Source organism: Dasypus novemcinctus, chromosome 3 (genome assembly GCF_030445035.2).
Source record: "Dasypus novemcinctus isolate mDasNov1 chromosome 3, mDasNov1.1.hap2, whole genome shotgun sequence".
NCBI lineage: Eukaryota > Metazoa > Chordata > Mammalia > Cingulata > Dasypodidae > Dasypus > Dasypus novemcinctus.
Genome location: NC_080675.1, coordinates 105,046,286 through 105,062,221, shown reverse-complemented (window position 1 = coordinate 105,062,221; position 15,936 = coordinate 105,046,286). Strand labels below are relative to the sequence as shown.

Below are 15,936 nucleotides of genomic sequence, written 5' to 3'. Positions count from 1 at the left end.
GCACTCCTTGCGCACATCAGCACTGCGCATGGGCCAGCTCCACACGGGTCAAGGAGGCCCAGGGTTTGACCTGTGGACCTCCTATGTGGTAGAAGGATGCCCTAACCACTGGGCCAAGTCTGCTTCCCAATGTCATAGGCAATTAATTGATACTATAGAGCCAAGATTTCATTTTTGTATCCTCACAACTTGATGTTAGAGCTATAGAATCTAGGAAGAGCCCTTCAAAGCTTACTCAACTCTAAAATTATATCCAAAGTGGAAATTAAGATGCAATTAAAACTTGCAAAGCACTATTTTTATAATACGTCACAAAAGGAAATACAAAACTGTGTCATAGTTATCTTTTAAGTATTACTCCGGGGGAAGAAGACTAATATTTATTTTGTATCTTCTATGGCACTTTATATATTGTTATTTTCTCCATGGAAATCCTATGCAGATGATTCCCTTCCCCAAGGTGAAGTTGAGGTTTAGAGTGGATGAGCAACTTGCCCAAGATCAAACCACTAAGGGGAATAGAATCTGGATCAAACCCCAGTGTGTTTGACTCTGGGGCTTTCAAGCTCAGCTTTTTTGAAATTTGAGTCAAATGATTGATACTCTGTTGCCAGTGCTGTCCTGAGCATTGTAGGATGTAGAGCACCCCTGTACTCTACCCAGTAGATGCCTGTAAAATTCCCCAGTTGTGGCCACAAAAATATTTCTCCAGTTATTGTCAAATATTCCCTGTTGGGTTCAAATTTAACCCCCATTGAAAACCACTGCTCTAAAGACTTTCTTTTTTTCCACCATTTCACTTTCAGAAGGAAATTTGGGGGTATCTTTAAAGACTCTAGTCTAGATGTCTTTTTATATATTTCTTTTTTTTTTTTTTTTAAAGATTTATTTATTTATTTAATTCCCCCCCCCCCCCCCTCCCCTGGTTGTCTGTTCTTGGTGTCTATTTGCTGCGTCTTGTTTTTTTGTCCGCTTCTGTTGTCGCCAGCGTCACGGGAAGTGTGGGCGGTGCCATTCCTGGGCAGGCTGCACTTTCTTTTCATGCTGGGCGGCTTTCCTCACGGGCGCACTCCTTGCGCGTGGGGCTCCCCCACGCAGGGGACACCCTTGCGTGGCAAGGCACTCCTTGCGCGCATCAGCACTGCGCATGGCCAGCTCCACACGGGTCAAGGAGGCCCGGGGTTTGAACCGCGGACCTCCCATATGGTAGACGGACGCCCTAACCACTGGGCCAAAGTCCGTTTCCCTAGATATTTCTTAGTATAGAACTGATAAAGGCCTATGTGGGTTATTTGGAAAAAAATAAATTGCTCATAATCTTACCAACATAGAGACACCCACTTTCAACATTTGGTTGTGCTTCCTTCCTGTTTCTTTTTCTATGCATATGTATGCAATTTATTCTTTCTTTAATATTGTACTGTAAATATTTTTATCTGGCTTTTTATACTTAATGTCATATGGAGAGCTTTTCCCTAGATTATCAAAAATCAATGCAGTCGTCATTTGCATTTGTAACTGCATTTGTACCACAGTTTTTAGGCATTCTCCAAATGTTGGACATTTAGAGAAGTTCCAATTTAGCCCCACCATAAACATTGCTTCAGTAAACATATTTACACATAAATCTTTTTGTGTGTTCCTGATAACTTCTCTAGAGCATATATTTCTCCAAAAAGAATTATTTGATCTAGCTGTGTGCATATGATTGAGGCCCCATTTACTACCACCTGCCAGATTGTTTTCTGTAAATATTGGACCAGTATGGCTGCTCTCTCATGCTGTTCATGGGGATCTTGTCTCACTTGCTAGCTATGAGTATTATCTTAAATCTTTGAATTTGACAGACAAAAATGACATTTCATAGATTTAATTGCATTTATTTGAGTAACAAAATGGAAACTTTTATTTATATCTAAATTACATTTAAATAACATCTATTTTTAGCTATTTGCTTTTCTTCTCTGAAATATTAATGAGATGCATTTTTGTTGTTGTTTTTGTTGTTGTTTGTTATAAGGAGGTACTGTGGATTGAATCTGGGACCTCATACATGCAAAGCAAGTGCTCAACCACTGAGCTCCACCCACTCTGCTGCACGATTCTTTATTAGATCTAATTGGATATGACCACTTTAAGATTTTCTACTTTCCTTTTTCTCAATGCAGGCTTCTAATTGAAATCCTTAAGCTTTTTAGCAGCAATAGAGGGAGATCTGGGGCAAGAGGAAAGAGATGGAAGGAGATGCTTTTATAGAAATTGGAGATTACCGAACTAGAATTAACTGAGCCCTGAAGCCAGAAGAAGAAAAGAGGGGAGAATGGCTTATTCCGGAGTTCCATGACCGGCAAGAGAGAATGTGATGCACAAGAGGTATCTGATCATAGATTTCCCATGCTGGCCACCAGGTGGTGCCATGAGGCCAGGCTGATGTGCTTGCTCTGGTACTGGAGGGTTAGAGGAAGGTATAGGTGGGTGAGGTGATAAGTAGGCTTAGTGCTATTCATCCATGTAGGATATTCACAAATTGAGCGCTTGTAATTAAATTGCCAATGATCATGACTTGATGTGGTACATCTGTATGTGTGTGTATGTGTGTGTACTTGCCTGTGTTTAGAGGGGAGAAAGGGGTTAGGAGCTTTAAAAAAGTATATATATATACGCACACACAGCTTTATTGAATATAATTTACATGCCATACAATTCACCCATTTAAAACATATAATTTAATGCTTTTTTGAATATTCAACATCACCACAATTTTAGAACATTTTCATCACCCCAAAAAAGAAACTTTGTTTCTCTTAGTCATTACCCTCTAATCCCGCCATTCTCTGCCCCTACCTCCCATCCCCACTTCCTGAAACCACTAGCCTACTTTCTGTCTCTGGATTTGCCTATTCTGGACATTTTCTAAAAATGGAATCAAACAATTTGTAACCTTTTGTGATAGGGCTGTTATCTGATTATAACTTATCTCAGCCAACATTAATTATACCAGTTTGACTTTGTGAAAGCATAAGGGTAGCTAGATCGATTGATTATTTTAAGTAATATAGCATTTCCAGGGCTGTAGGACAGAGCAAACTACTTAGAAAAGTTATTTGCTGACTTCATAGAGCATCAGAATCACCTGGGAAGCTTCTAAAATGAAGAACTCTTGGCCTCCGATCTCTCCAGGCATTCAAATTTGGTAATTCTAGGGGTCGGGATGCTTAAGATTGCTTTCAGTGCCTCTGGTGATCCTAATAGCTGTCAAAGAACAATGGAGAAGGATATGTATGGATTAGAGTGGACTTACTGATATTCTACTATGAAACTATTGTGATTAGTAATGGAAGAAATTGTAGCATTGATGTGGAGAAAGTGGCCATGGTAGTTGCTGAGGGCAGGGAGAGAGAAGAAGAGATATGATGTGGGGGCATTTTCAGGACTTGGAGTTGTCCTGGGTGGTACTGCAGGGACAGATGCTGGACATTGTATGTCCTACCATTGCCCACTGGGTGGACTGGGGGAAAGTGTAAACTACAATGTAAACCACTATCCATGTGGTGCAGCAGTGCTCCAAAATGTATTCACCAAATGCAATGAATGTGTCACGATGATGAAAGAGGTTGTTGATGTGGGAGAAGGGGGGTGAAGGGGGGGGGTATATGGGGACCTCTTATTTTTTTTAAAGTAACATTTAAAAAAATAAAGAGAGGAAGAAAAAAAAAGAAGCTCACCATGAACGTACATTATTAAAAAAATAAAGAACAATGGAGAAAAGGAAACCTGGTTGTTTTTTATATGTGTTTATTTTATTTTATTATCTTTTTTTAAAAGATACATAGGTCACATAAAATGTTACATTAAAAAATATAAGAGGTTCCCATATACCCCACTCTCCATACTCCCCACTCCTCCCACACTGACAACTTTCATTAGTGTGGAACATTCATTGCATGTGATGAGTGCATACATTTTGGAGCATTTCTACACAGCATGGATTATAGTTTATGTTGTAGTTTACACTCTCTCCCAGTCCATTCAGTGGATAATGGCAGGATATATAATGTCCTGCATCTGCCCCTGCAATATCATTAAGGACAACTGCAAGTCCTGAAAATGCCCCAATATCACACCTTTTTCCCTCTCCCTACCTTCAGCAACTTCCGTGGCCACTGTCTACACACCAATGATATCATTTCTTCTATTGCTAGAGTCACAATAATTCTGTAGTAGAATACCAGTAAGTTCACTCTAAGCCATCCACTCGACCTCTAAATCGAAAGGGGGCTTAGATCCCACATGGCTGATGGATGGAATTCTCCTGCTTGCAGCTGTGGACTCTTTTGGTTCTTCCATTCAAAGTAGATACAACCCCAGGCAGTGGAGCTCCTGAGGGCAATGGAGACACCCAGTGCCTATGGTCATGACAGATGGCTCTGGAGTCCAGTGCCTTGCCAGTAGGCCCTACTTTGGAACTTGTGCTCCTAAGTGTGATGGAGTTGGATTCAGATGTGACCTCTCTACGCATGCCTTTTCTGTCACTTTTACTGAACCTGTGGTTGGCTCTGGGGTTGGTGTATGCTCAGAAGAATTGAATCTCTGGACTGTCCATGTGCCCGATGGGCCATAAGCCTCAGCAGAGTTCCAACGAACCACCTACTCTCTGGTTCATTGGAAACCTGATTTTGAGTGGAGGCTTGAGAAGAAAACAGCCTTCCTCAGCAGCCTGGCTCTACCAGCTGCCACTTCAAATCTAGTGCTCTGCATAATTTTGTAGGTTACGACAAAATTTATAATGGCCTGTATCCATCATTGCAGTGTCATGCAGGACAATTCCAATGTCCTGAAAATGCCCCATATTACACCTGATCTTCCCTCTTCCTCCCCTCAGAACTTCTGGTGGCCGTTGTGGGAGAGGAACTGCACCCTCATGAGTACCACATCTACTTTCCATGACACTGGCATCAGAGTATCATCTTGGGGCATGACAAGAGTGCAATAATGACAGATGAAAAATCCAAAATGGTATTCATAGATGGTTTTTAAGAACAAAAACAGGAGCATGTCCAGGTTTTGTTGGCCTGAAACATACAATTTGGATGTGAAAGCCATCAAACCAGTGATTCCAGTTATTTCGTATTCAGCTAAAATAACTGTGTGGTATAGTAGAAAAAACACTGGATTTGAAGTCTGAAGCATGCCAGAATGTCCCACTGAATACTCTCTGGGGCTATTATGAGCATCCAGTGAGAGTGAGTGTGAAATGTGACATACTACACAAATTACAGTATTGGAATGACAGGGCAAGATTGGACATTAGAAAGCATCTTGTTTACCTTTTTCATTTCATAATAGAGAAAATTGAGACCCTAAGAAGTGTGAAGTTCCTTGCTGAAGGTCATACAGCAGCTGTTAGTAGCACAGTCAGGACTAGGGCTGGGGGTCCAATCCTTTGCCTCCTCTTTTCCCATTATGGCTTATTTCTCCTCATCCCTGTCTTTGGAAGCTGAGAGATCATAAACAATCACCTCTCATTTTCATAAGTGAGGAAAAGAGGTTAAGAGATTTGTTATGGTTACAGAGCTAATTGATTTATATTTGCTGTGGGTGAATAGAAGTTAACATAATGACAGATGAAAAATCCAAAATGGTATTCATAGATGGTTTTTAAGAACAAAAACAGGAGCATGTCCAGGTTTTGTTGGCCTGAAACATACAATTTGGAAATCCTCTTTAAGTAAAATAATACAATATTACAAATACAAAATTACGTACAAGGCTTTGGAAGTGGCCTGTGCAAATGAGGGGCCCTGAAGCTTAAGCTTCCTTTCACTGTATATCTGCCTCTAGAAACAATAATAACTAGGGTCATAAATCTAGAATGTGTGTTTTGCTACATTCTTTTATTTGTATAACACGTGTCCTGCTGAGAACCATTTAGTCACCTCTACTCTCAGAATGGAAGTCATTCACTCAACAAGTATGTATTGGCTTTTGTTCTGTCCAAGGAATACTAAAGAGGACAGAGGGAAAGACTACAGTCTAATGCAGGAGATGAGGCACAAACACATGAAGGTAGATAATGTGATACCAGTCTTACTTCCCAACTGTGATCTGGACCAGGGATGGTTAATGGAGCCCCACTTCTATTTTTGTTTCTAATTTTGGTCTCAGAGAATCTTCTTTCTCTCATAGACATTCTTCTTCCTCCATCTGTAAAATGGGGAGGTGGACGTTAACATGAATAAAATGATTTGAGTTTTCTAATGAAAAACTTTTCAAGATTTGCATGACATTTTTGTGGTTGTGTCCTTCCCCCCCCCCCCCCAAATTCCCTTAAATCTCAAATCATTGCCTTGAAATAAATTGAAATCTTTTCAAAATTTCATAGGGGGAAGCAGATGTGGCTAAAGTGATTGGGCTTCTGACCACCATATCAGAGGACCTAGGTTTGATCCCTGGGACCTCCTGGGTTAAAAAAAAAAAAGCGTTCCCATGTGGCAAGCCAAGTGCCTGTGTGGCGAGCAAGTGCCCACACAGGTGAGTCATACAGCACGGTGATGATGCAACAAAAGAGAGATGAAGGGGAGAGTCAAGGTGAGGCGCAACAGAAACCAGGAACTGAGGTGGCACAAGTGACAGAGAAACTCTTTCCACATCAGAGGTCCCTAGGGTCAAATCCCAGTGAATCCTAGAGGAGAAAAACAAGAAGAGAAGACAAAAAGAGAAATAAATACAGAAGATCACACAATGAATGGACACAGACAGCAAAAACAACAGGGCGAGGGGGAGAGGAAGGGAAAAAAAATTTCACAGGGACAGACAGTAGATTATATGTTACCAGAGGCTGGGGAAGAGGGAATTATTTCTTAATGGGTATAGAGGTTCTGTGTGAGGTGATGAAAATGTTGGGATAATATATACTGATAATGGTACCCAATATTGTGAATGTAATTAATACCACTGAATTGTACACTTGAAAGTGGTTAAAATGGGAAATTTTTAGTTGTATATATGTTACTAAAATAAAACGTTTTTAAAAAGTTTAAAGTGCATTTATTCACCAGGGCCACTTTTCCCTAAAATGTGTCTAATTCCACTGAAACAATTAGAATAACATGGATATTCTGAATAATATATGAATATTCTCAAGAAATTTATTTTATTTCCATTTTGTTAAAAGAGCATCTTTATCCAATTCTATTTATTTTAATGTCCACATCAGAATTAGATCCTATACTGAAAAAAAAAAGACCCATTTCTGACACTTTCTGTAAGATACAATGAGATATAGGCAAATCTAGAGTAAGAAGGGGGCTACCTTAGTATAGTGTGCTATCTGTTATGTTTATTATTTCATTTTTTATTGAATTCCTGTGGAGAAAAGGAGGAGTCAAGAGCTATGAAATTGTAAGTTCCTGTAGGTAAAATCAAGTACTTTCTGTCTCTAATCACAATTTCCTTCTCAGTTGGTGGGAGACATGACTGAGTCCTTGGTATTATCCCAAACTCATGTTTTCAAGTCAGTTTTACTGTGATTCAGAAATTAGCCTCTGAAAAGTTAAAGCATGAAGGGACATGACATCCTTTGCAGGGTTTACAATGTCTCCTTGAAGTGCAGGATGGAGGGTTCCAAGCAGAGCTTTGAGGAGTGGCTGGCTACTTCTGATGTCATAGCCAGTCCCATTACCCACGTGTCCCTTCCAGTTTTAAATCATGGATATCAAATATCCTCAAAAAGCTCTTCCCCGGTAATTCCAAAACTCTTAACAAATAAATCCTAAGAAAAATAAACAAATATGTGGAGGAGAGGAGAGATATTTAGGATATGGTTTTAATTAAAATTTGTAAGTCTTCTCAAAATCTTGTATGAGCTATTATATATGGGGGGAAAAACCCTCTGAGTAGGAAATCAATACACTATTAGGGATTTTGAATCCCATGATAAACAAATTTGTCTTTTCCCCAAATGATAAACAAATTGGTCTTTTTCCCAAATTTTTCTTCTTACCAACACTAAAGGCGTCATAACTCTAGTTTTAATATACTAAACGTAGCTGTCCACAGCAATATGTCATAAAAGACACAAGCACCCACTCTGTTTATCAGCCTGTAAAACAGTGGCACTGCTTGCTGTCATACAGCGTGTAGTAAAGGGACTGCAAAAGGAACACAACTAGTGACCACTCGCAAGCTGCCCGGGGTGAGTTGGAACCATGTGGACGGTTGCCTGTGGCCGAGCTCCCCCTGGCCCTCCAGTGTGCTAATGAGCCAGCCCACTTACTTCTCTGCCCACCCCACGGGCACCTGAATCCAAGGGAAAAGGCGCGAACCTTTTTTAGGTGATATGTTGTACCAGTTTATCTTAATGAAGTATTATCATCCCTGTTTTACAGAGAAGAAAACTAATATTCAAAGAGGTAAAATAACTTGTCCAAGTTCACACAAACTAAGGGCAGAGCCCACGCATTATAAAAGGACATTTATTGAATACTCACTGTTTTTCGGGATCCATTAAAAAAAAGCCTTACGTGGATGATTATATTTACTCTTCAGACCCTTCTATCTTTGTATTATTAGTATCTTCCTTTTACTGGCTGGAAGATTCAAAAGGATTAAATAATTTGCCTCAGACTACACAGCTGGTGTGGTGAAATCAATATTCCAATTCAAGCAGTTGGATTGCAGAAGTTATACTTTTGGCACTTTTGACCATCTACCCTATATACCTAAGCTGTCCAATATGATGGCCACCAGCCATACGTGGCTACTGAGCACTTGTAGTTTGGCTAGTTCAAGTTGCAATGTGCTTTAAGTGTGAATGACACACCAGAGTTCAAAGACTTAGTAGAAAAAAAGAAAGGAAAGTATCTCATCAATCATTTTTTTATTGATAACATGTTGAAATTATAAATATTTTGAATATATTGGAAAATTAATGTTACCTGTTTCTTTTTACTTTTTAAAAATGAGGCTAATGGCCAGTTTAAAGTCACATATTTGCCTTGATTATATTCCTATTGGACAGTGCTGCTATATACTATTCCAAGTAAAGACAAAGTGTGAAATTTACGCAGGTCATCAGTTCTAGTTTAAAATCTGGTTGGGATTGTGGGGTGGGGGGGAGATGGAGATTGAAGCCATTTTTTAAATGTAGGCCTGGGATTATTGATGTATTTGAATTAATTATGCTTTCTTCTCCACCACCACCCCTCCACCCCCCCGCATTGCCATATGTGGTTAAGTGTGATTGCCATTTAAGTTATATTTTTGGTGTCCACATGGAGTGCTTTACCTGTCTGGGTATACAATACCAGATGTTCCTTTCTGGACTCCCATGGTGTGACTTGCTTACCACTTCCACGCATCTTTGTGACCACTTTTGTGTCTGTCTCTTCCAATGCTATCAGGCTCTAACTCAAGCATGGCCACTAGCTCTTAGTCAGCATTCAGTATGTAGCTAAGGGTTTGCTGTTGTTTGTTATGTTACTCTTAGTAACTACGGCCAGGCAGGGATTTCATGGATATGAAAGGATGAAGTTGGGAATATTTGTGTGAGATGGAAGAATTACAGGCTAGAGAAACATTAGCAAAGGTTTATATAAGTTTTGGTCTTAGCATCTCTCACCCACCCCTATACACACCTCCTGCTTTCCCTTCCCAAGGCTGTAATTTCAAAAAATAGGGAATATCTGTTTGAAACTCAGAAACAGAAAAGAATGTTCTACAAGGAGATCTTTGTTTGTCTAAAGCAGATATTTGTGCCATTTATTTATTAAGGGATACTCAATGATTTGTAGCAGTTCGGATGGAGAAAAGGATGTAGGGGGTCAGTAATTGAAGCAGGTGCCAATTTGTAAAGCCACGTGAGAATGTTCTTTTTCGTGGCTCAGAAGGCCTTCCCTGCCCCACATCAAGTCATCTTATCTTAGTCTGCAGACTAAAGGAGGTAAATGCAATGGCCAGTGGAATAATTATACCCATGAGCCGTGTATGTCTGGCCAGTGCAGAACCTCCAAAAGGAAACTTTCAACACCAAGTGACCTGACAGCAGGGGGCTCTGGGAAGGCACATCACAGCCTTTGCTACTCCTTATTCAAACCCTCCGCTGAGCTGCGTGTTCCCAGTGTCCTGCTACCCTTAGAAAGCCCAGGCTAGTAGGAGAGTTCCGTCTTAACAGAAACCATCAAAGAACTTTGGGTCTAGGACAGAGGATCACCTCCATTATTACGGTGCCTTGATGTTGATGTCATCTCCTGCTTGACCACTCATTGCTTCCCTGTTTTCTAAGCTTCTGCACATCTCAGTTATTTTGTGTGTGTGTGTTGTATGTTCTCTCCTTGGACTCTGAATCACTAATTATGAACTTCTTACACATCTACCTGGCTATGGTTTGGCCTCTAATGTCCCAGTTACCTTGAATTTCTGCCTGCTTACCAGGATTGTCACTCCCATCGCCCTTTCTCCTTACCTGAGAACCTGATGTAGCCTACTTATTTCTTTAGCTGGTACACCATGGGAACTGGAATTTCTGCTAGTGAAGTCAAGACTTTAGTTTAAATGGTTATCTCCGGAAGTTCTCTAAGGTGCAAACATATTTACACAGAAGCAGAGTAACACATCACCAAAATTACCCATTATCATGTTAGCAGAGAGTTTGACCCAAAGGAATGATACCCAGGATTCATGTCCATAAGAGTGGGGATGTGGGGTCCAGGCTCTGTACAAAGGATGCTATCAGTAAGTGAAGTTTCAGAAAGATTTGGTTGATAGAGGCTTTGACTAATTAGGAGCAGCAGGACTCATGGTGGAACCAAGTGCTAGAGGGCCCAAGTTCATATTTTGAGTGTTCTATCATTTTGTCCATGTCCACCACCAATCCCTACCATTACCAGTTTCATTTATATGTCCTGTTATTTTTCAAAAATAATTGATTTCTTAACTTAAGCTCCCCTCTTACATCCAGCTAAATCATATAATTTCAGCAAAAATCATAGAATGAACTTTTTAAAGGACCAAAATGGGCCTTAACCTCAGTACAAAACCATGCTTGGCCTCCATTCAAATTGCTGAATTGACACTTCACTTCATGTCAGACAGCAAATAAAAGCATGTGAAGGGCTGAGATGACTATTGCAACTTTCCTATTCCAAATGACTTTTTCAAAACCTACAAAATTCACAGCTACGCTTAAAGTGTCTAATTTTCCTTTTATTTTAATGGTGTGTGTGTGTGTGTGTGTGTGTTGGGGAGGAGCAGGCCTTGTAGCCACTGCAGGAAAATTAGTTAAATTCACAGGGTAAAATTTGAACTTTGTAAATGAGTATACAGCCAAAACAAACACCCCCCCCTTGGAAAAAAATACACATTTTCTCCTTTTTAAAAGCAGGCAATGCCTAAGCAAAATACCTTAAAAGTGAACTAAAAAGCTTTTCTAAAATAAACAACCCTGCTTGTGATCCTAAATTGGGACCATATGAAGATGTGAAGGCTACAAATGCAGCACACTTACACTTTGCGTCTGTGCCCTCTGTTCGCGTGCCTCAGAGTAGATGATGCTAATGCTGCCCGTGATCCCAAGGGAGCTGGAGATTTTTTAGATCCTAATGTGGGGAGGAGAAGCAGAAGAAGAAAGAAAAGGAATGAAAACAAATGCCTTTCAAGACAAAATATCCCAACAACGAGTTACATTTTGCTTATCTGCCAGCAAGCTCAACTCAATTCAGAACTTTCCTGGAACATGCTGGATGATGCCAGGCTAGTGGGGTGTTTTGTTTTGCTGGTGGGCTCTGTGGAAAGATCCTTGTGAGGGGACAGGCTCACACTCAGAACTTTAGGATAACTCTAGCAAACTGCCTGCACCAGTCCTTTCCCCTGAAGCCAATCAAAGAATAAGCCAATTCAGCATAGATAGAATCATTTCTTTGTTTTTCTCAATTACCAAGTGCTGTGCACTTTGAGGTCACTTGTCATGGGTTTAGAGAATGTGGATATTGCAACATGAGCCCTCACCATTCTAAAAGGCTTAAACTAAATTCTGTCTCTAGAGCAAAGGAGAGTTGAGGGGGAACATCCACCTCCAGGTGTTAGGTGATCAGCTTGTATTTCTTCATACCAGGATACATGTTTCTCTTCCCTCAGAGTGCTCACAGACTCTTCCACTAAACTGGCACTTACATAGATATATGTTTGTGTGGGCGTATTTTGTGCCCTATGACTCAGTGGCAAACTCCTCGAGAGAAGAGTTTATGCTGTTTGGGTGGGGATGGATGAATATAAGTAATGATTAAATTATTTAGTTTAAAATTGATAAGAAGGTGCTGGTATTAGTTAAAAAAAAACCTCAATTGTTTTACACCCCTTTTGCTCACTGCTGCAAATATAGGACTGTTATCACTAGAATGAAAAATATGTAGGATCATGAATTAGAGCTCTGTTAACTTTGTTGTTAAAATTTTTGATTGAATAACAAAGTGGCTAATATTTATTGAGTGCTTACTACATTCTATGTAGTGAACTAAGCATCTTATGTACAGTATCTTATTGGAACCTCTGGCAAGTGTATTATCCACAGCTTACAAAGGAGGAAATCGAGGTCCAAAGAGCTTAGAACTTAATCAGAATCACATGGTTGTGTGGCAGAATGTGAAATTGAGCCCAGGGCCCTATCAAAAAATGCTATAAAACGTTTATCTATTGAAAGCACCATCTTGACTGTGGGTCTTCCATAAATGGAAATGAATTGCTTTTTTCATAAATTCGTTTGAATTTTAGGACTTTCATTTCTCACTAAGAGTCAAGATAAAAAGAAAATCTTAATATACAGAGTTGATTTTGAAGTTGGACATGTGCAGAAATTACTCTCAATTCTTTCTGTTTCTTATATTACTTGGGTTGAAAAAAGCCGAAGCAGGGACATTAGCCATCTAAAATTTAAAGATTCACCCTTAAATTGACCATTTCTTTCAGGTGTTCTCATTAAAAAGGACTAATTTGGTTGTCCTTCTCCAATCCTCTCTCCTTCCCTCTGTCTGCTTGGCTCCAATGAAGACAATAATATGTAAAGAAACTGCCTGAATGCTGTACTTGAAGGAGAAAATCAAGGCATGGGTTGTACAGAAAGTGATCTCCAATCTTTGAGAAGCGATTGCACTTTTTCCAAAGTGTATGTTTACTTTCATTTGTGGAAAAAAACAAACCTGTGGGGCAAGCGATACCTTCCTCAGTCAGGCCCTTCCGATTTCCTGGGACAGGGGCCGCTCATGTCCTACGAGTGCTCCACTCTGACCCTGCCCTGTCCCCTTCCCTTCCATTCCTGCCCTGGGGCCTCTGAAATGAGATGTCAGATGGCTCTCCTGCCTGCTTTACTTCCCCTCATCTTCCCTCCAGCCCAGGGAGGACTTTTCCCTCTCTTCGCTGCAGGTGCTCCCTCTCCTTGCACCCTCAGCTTCCCGTCACGAGGCTGAGGAAAGAAACAAAGGAGGGTCGCCATAGTTTGAATAACCCGTCGGACTGCTTCAGCCTCCAAGGCTGTTAACAAAAGAAAAGTCTGGTCATCGCTTTACAAATGATGTATCGAGACTTGCTGGAGGAATGAAGGACGAGACCACAGTGTATTTTTAGCGTCTGCTGCTTGTGGTAACATAAGTGAAAACTGCTGGATCTTTTCCCCTTCAGTTGAATGGCTGGTATTCAGGAGAGTGTGCCCATTCCCTGCCAGCTTCCCTCATGGAGCTCCCTTTTTATGAGGTGGGTGACTGGCTCCTTGGCACCAGACTGCCCTGCCACAATTATTCTTTATTGCCGAGCACGGATGCCCAGTTGTTTGCTTCTGTGGGCAGCCCCAGCAGGGGGCTGTGGGCGGGGGTGGAGAGGATACTGGGGATGAAACTTTACTGGCTGTGAGCTTGTCAGGGTGTTACCCAATTGTGAGACAAAGTCTGCAGGGCAGGGGCTTTGTCTCTGTGTCTGGATGCTATGAACATTCTGGCACGAGACACAGTAGCAAGGACTAGAGCTGGCTTCCCATCTCGGAATCATTCTCCTGGTGCCAGAGAGTGGGAATTTGACTTCCCTGGTCATGGACCCTTTGGGTCCTCAGAATGAGCTAGAAAATGAGAGATTTGTGAGTTTGCTTGAATAATGAGGTCTCTGTTATTCTGACAGGTTGTTCTACCAAGGTTTGCTTTGGAGCTAGATGTAATCTTTGGAAAATGGAAACCCATTTTAAAATGGTATGGATGAACCTCAAGGCCCCACGAGGGCTCTCCTGGTGTCATTGTGGAGGGGAAACAATGCTGAGAGTCCCAGTCTCCAAAGTAGTACCAACTTGCCAAGTGGCTTTGGGCAAGTAATGTTCTCCTGGGACTAATTTTCTCTTATAGTTATGAATAGTAATTCTTGTCCTACTGAACTCCCTAGAAAGTTTATGTAAGGCTGTAAAAGAACTTTGAAAATATTGAAACCATAGCATTATGGTTTTAAAAAGGAGAAAGGATGGTATAGACCCCAGTTGATTTTCTTCACTGCTCACCAAACTTGACCCTCTGCCAAAATTGTCCAGTCATCCACAGCCAGGAAGGGCTTTTGTATCATGGTGTGAAGTCATCAGGCTCTATGAAAGACATTATCTCTTGTACCTTTCAAAAGATAGTACACCTTCAAGGATGGTATTTACCCTCAGTTTCCACAGAATTGGTTTAGATGAAAACAGGTGCAGCCTGTTCTTTTCTTATGAAATGTGAGCAAATATCTCTTTAACTAGAGGCTACAGTCCCTTATCTGAAACCTCAGGTAGCTGCAAAAAGCCTTTCAGCAACCACACTGGGTGTCACAAACTCCGTGAACCAAGATCATGGTCCCAGGGGTGCTCTGAGGGCTAATTTAATCTTATTTTATATGCAATTTTAATAAGCCATGCACGTTCATTTTCTAGTCCCTGGCTACTCCAGATGTGGTTTGTGGACCAGCAGCATCAGCACCACATGGGGACTTGTTAGAAAATGCAGAAGCTAGGGCCTGCTCTCACCTCTTGAGGCAGAGTCTGCATTTTGCCAAGATCCCCACTGCATTCATGGGCATGGTAAAGCAAGCTGGAAGAAGGGACTACCAGGGCCTAGACCCATTTTCAGTTTTTTAAATTTATACAATATATTTAATTATGAAAATAACTGGGGATGACTATACTTAATACAAGGATTAAAAGCTTGCAAGGAAGGAGGAAGCAAAGAACTTTAAAAACCAAAGCAGAGATGGTTCTAAGATGACAACTGTGGAACCAGAAACCACCCCTACTCCTCATCCCCCATCTACAGAAGGAGAGAAAACAGAATCTAGTCAGAGGTTGCTAACCCAGAACAATACACTAAACATCCACTACACAACATATGGGTGCTTTGGGTTTTAAAAACAATAAAAGAAAAACTTGGTAAGCAAACCTTAGACTGGTCTCTAAGTTTCATACAGTTGCAGACTCTGGGGCTCTGTACAACCATATTCAGTTGTCTAGTAATCTAATGGCTCACTGTGACTACTCACTCTTTAAGGGTGGTAGTGAGCCTATGTCGGAAGATGAAAAAAACAAACAGGGACAATGTCTAATTACATTGAACAAACAGCTGAGAAGAATCTCGATCACTTTTAGCTAGAGACACTGCCTTATTGGAGATCTTTAATGACTACAGCAATGATGTGTGTGGAGCCATTGTTAACGTTAGAACTAAAGGTGATAAGGTAGCAATATGGACTACTGAATGTCAAAACAGAGATGCTGTTACACATATAGGGAGGGAATACAAGGAAAGGTGAGGACTTCCTTCAAAGAAGGTGATTGGTTATCAGTCCCCTACAGACACAGAGTGGCTCCACCACTAAAATCAGTTTGTCATTTAAGAAGACACCTTCTGAGTATTCTCATAGGAAGGTGTGTCAAGTAATCAAGATTTG

The 15,936-nt window shown here is 40.8% G+C and overlaps 1 protein-coding gene and 1 pseudogene across 1 annotated transcript in view; both read left to right on the top strand.

Moving 5' to 3' along the window:
* Positions 1–15,936, top strand: part of ARHGAP11A (Rho GTPase activating protein 11A) — a 97,465-nt gene that overhangs the window by 51,564 nt on the left and 29,965 nt on the right. The window lies entirely within an intron of this gene.
* Positions 15,254–15,864, top strand: LOC139438178 (eukaryotic translation initiation factor 4E pseudogene; annotated as a pseudogene).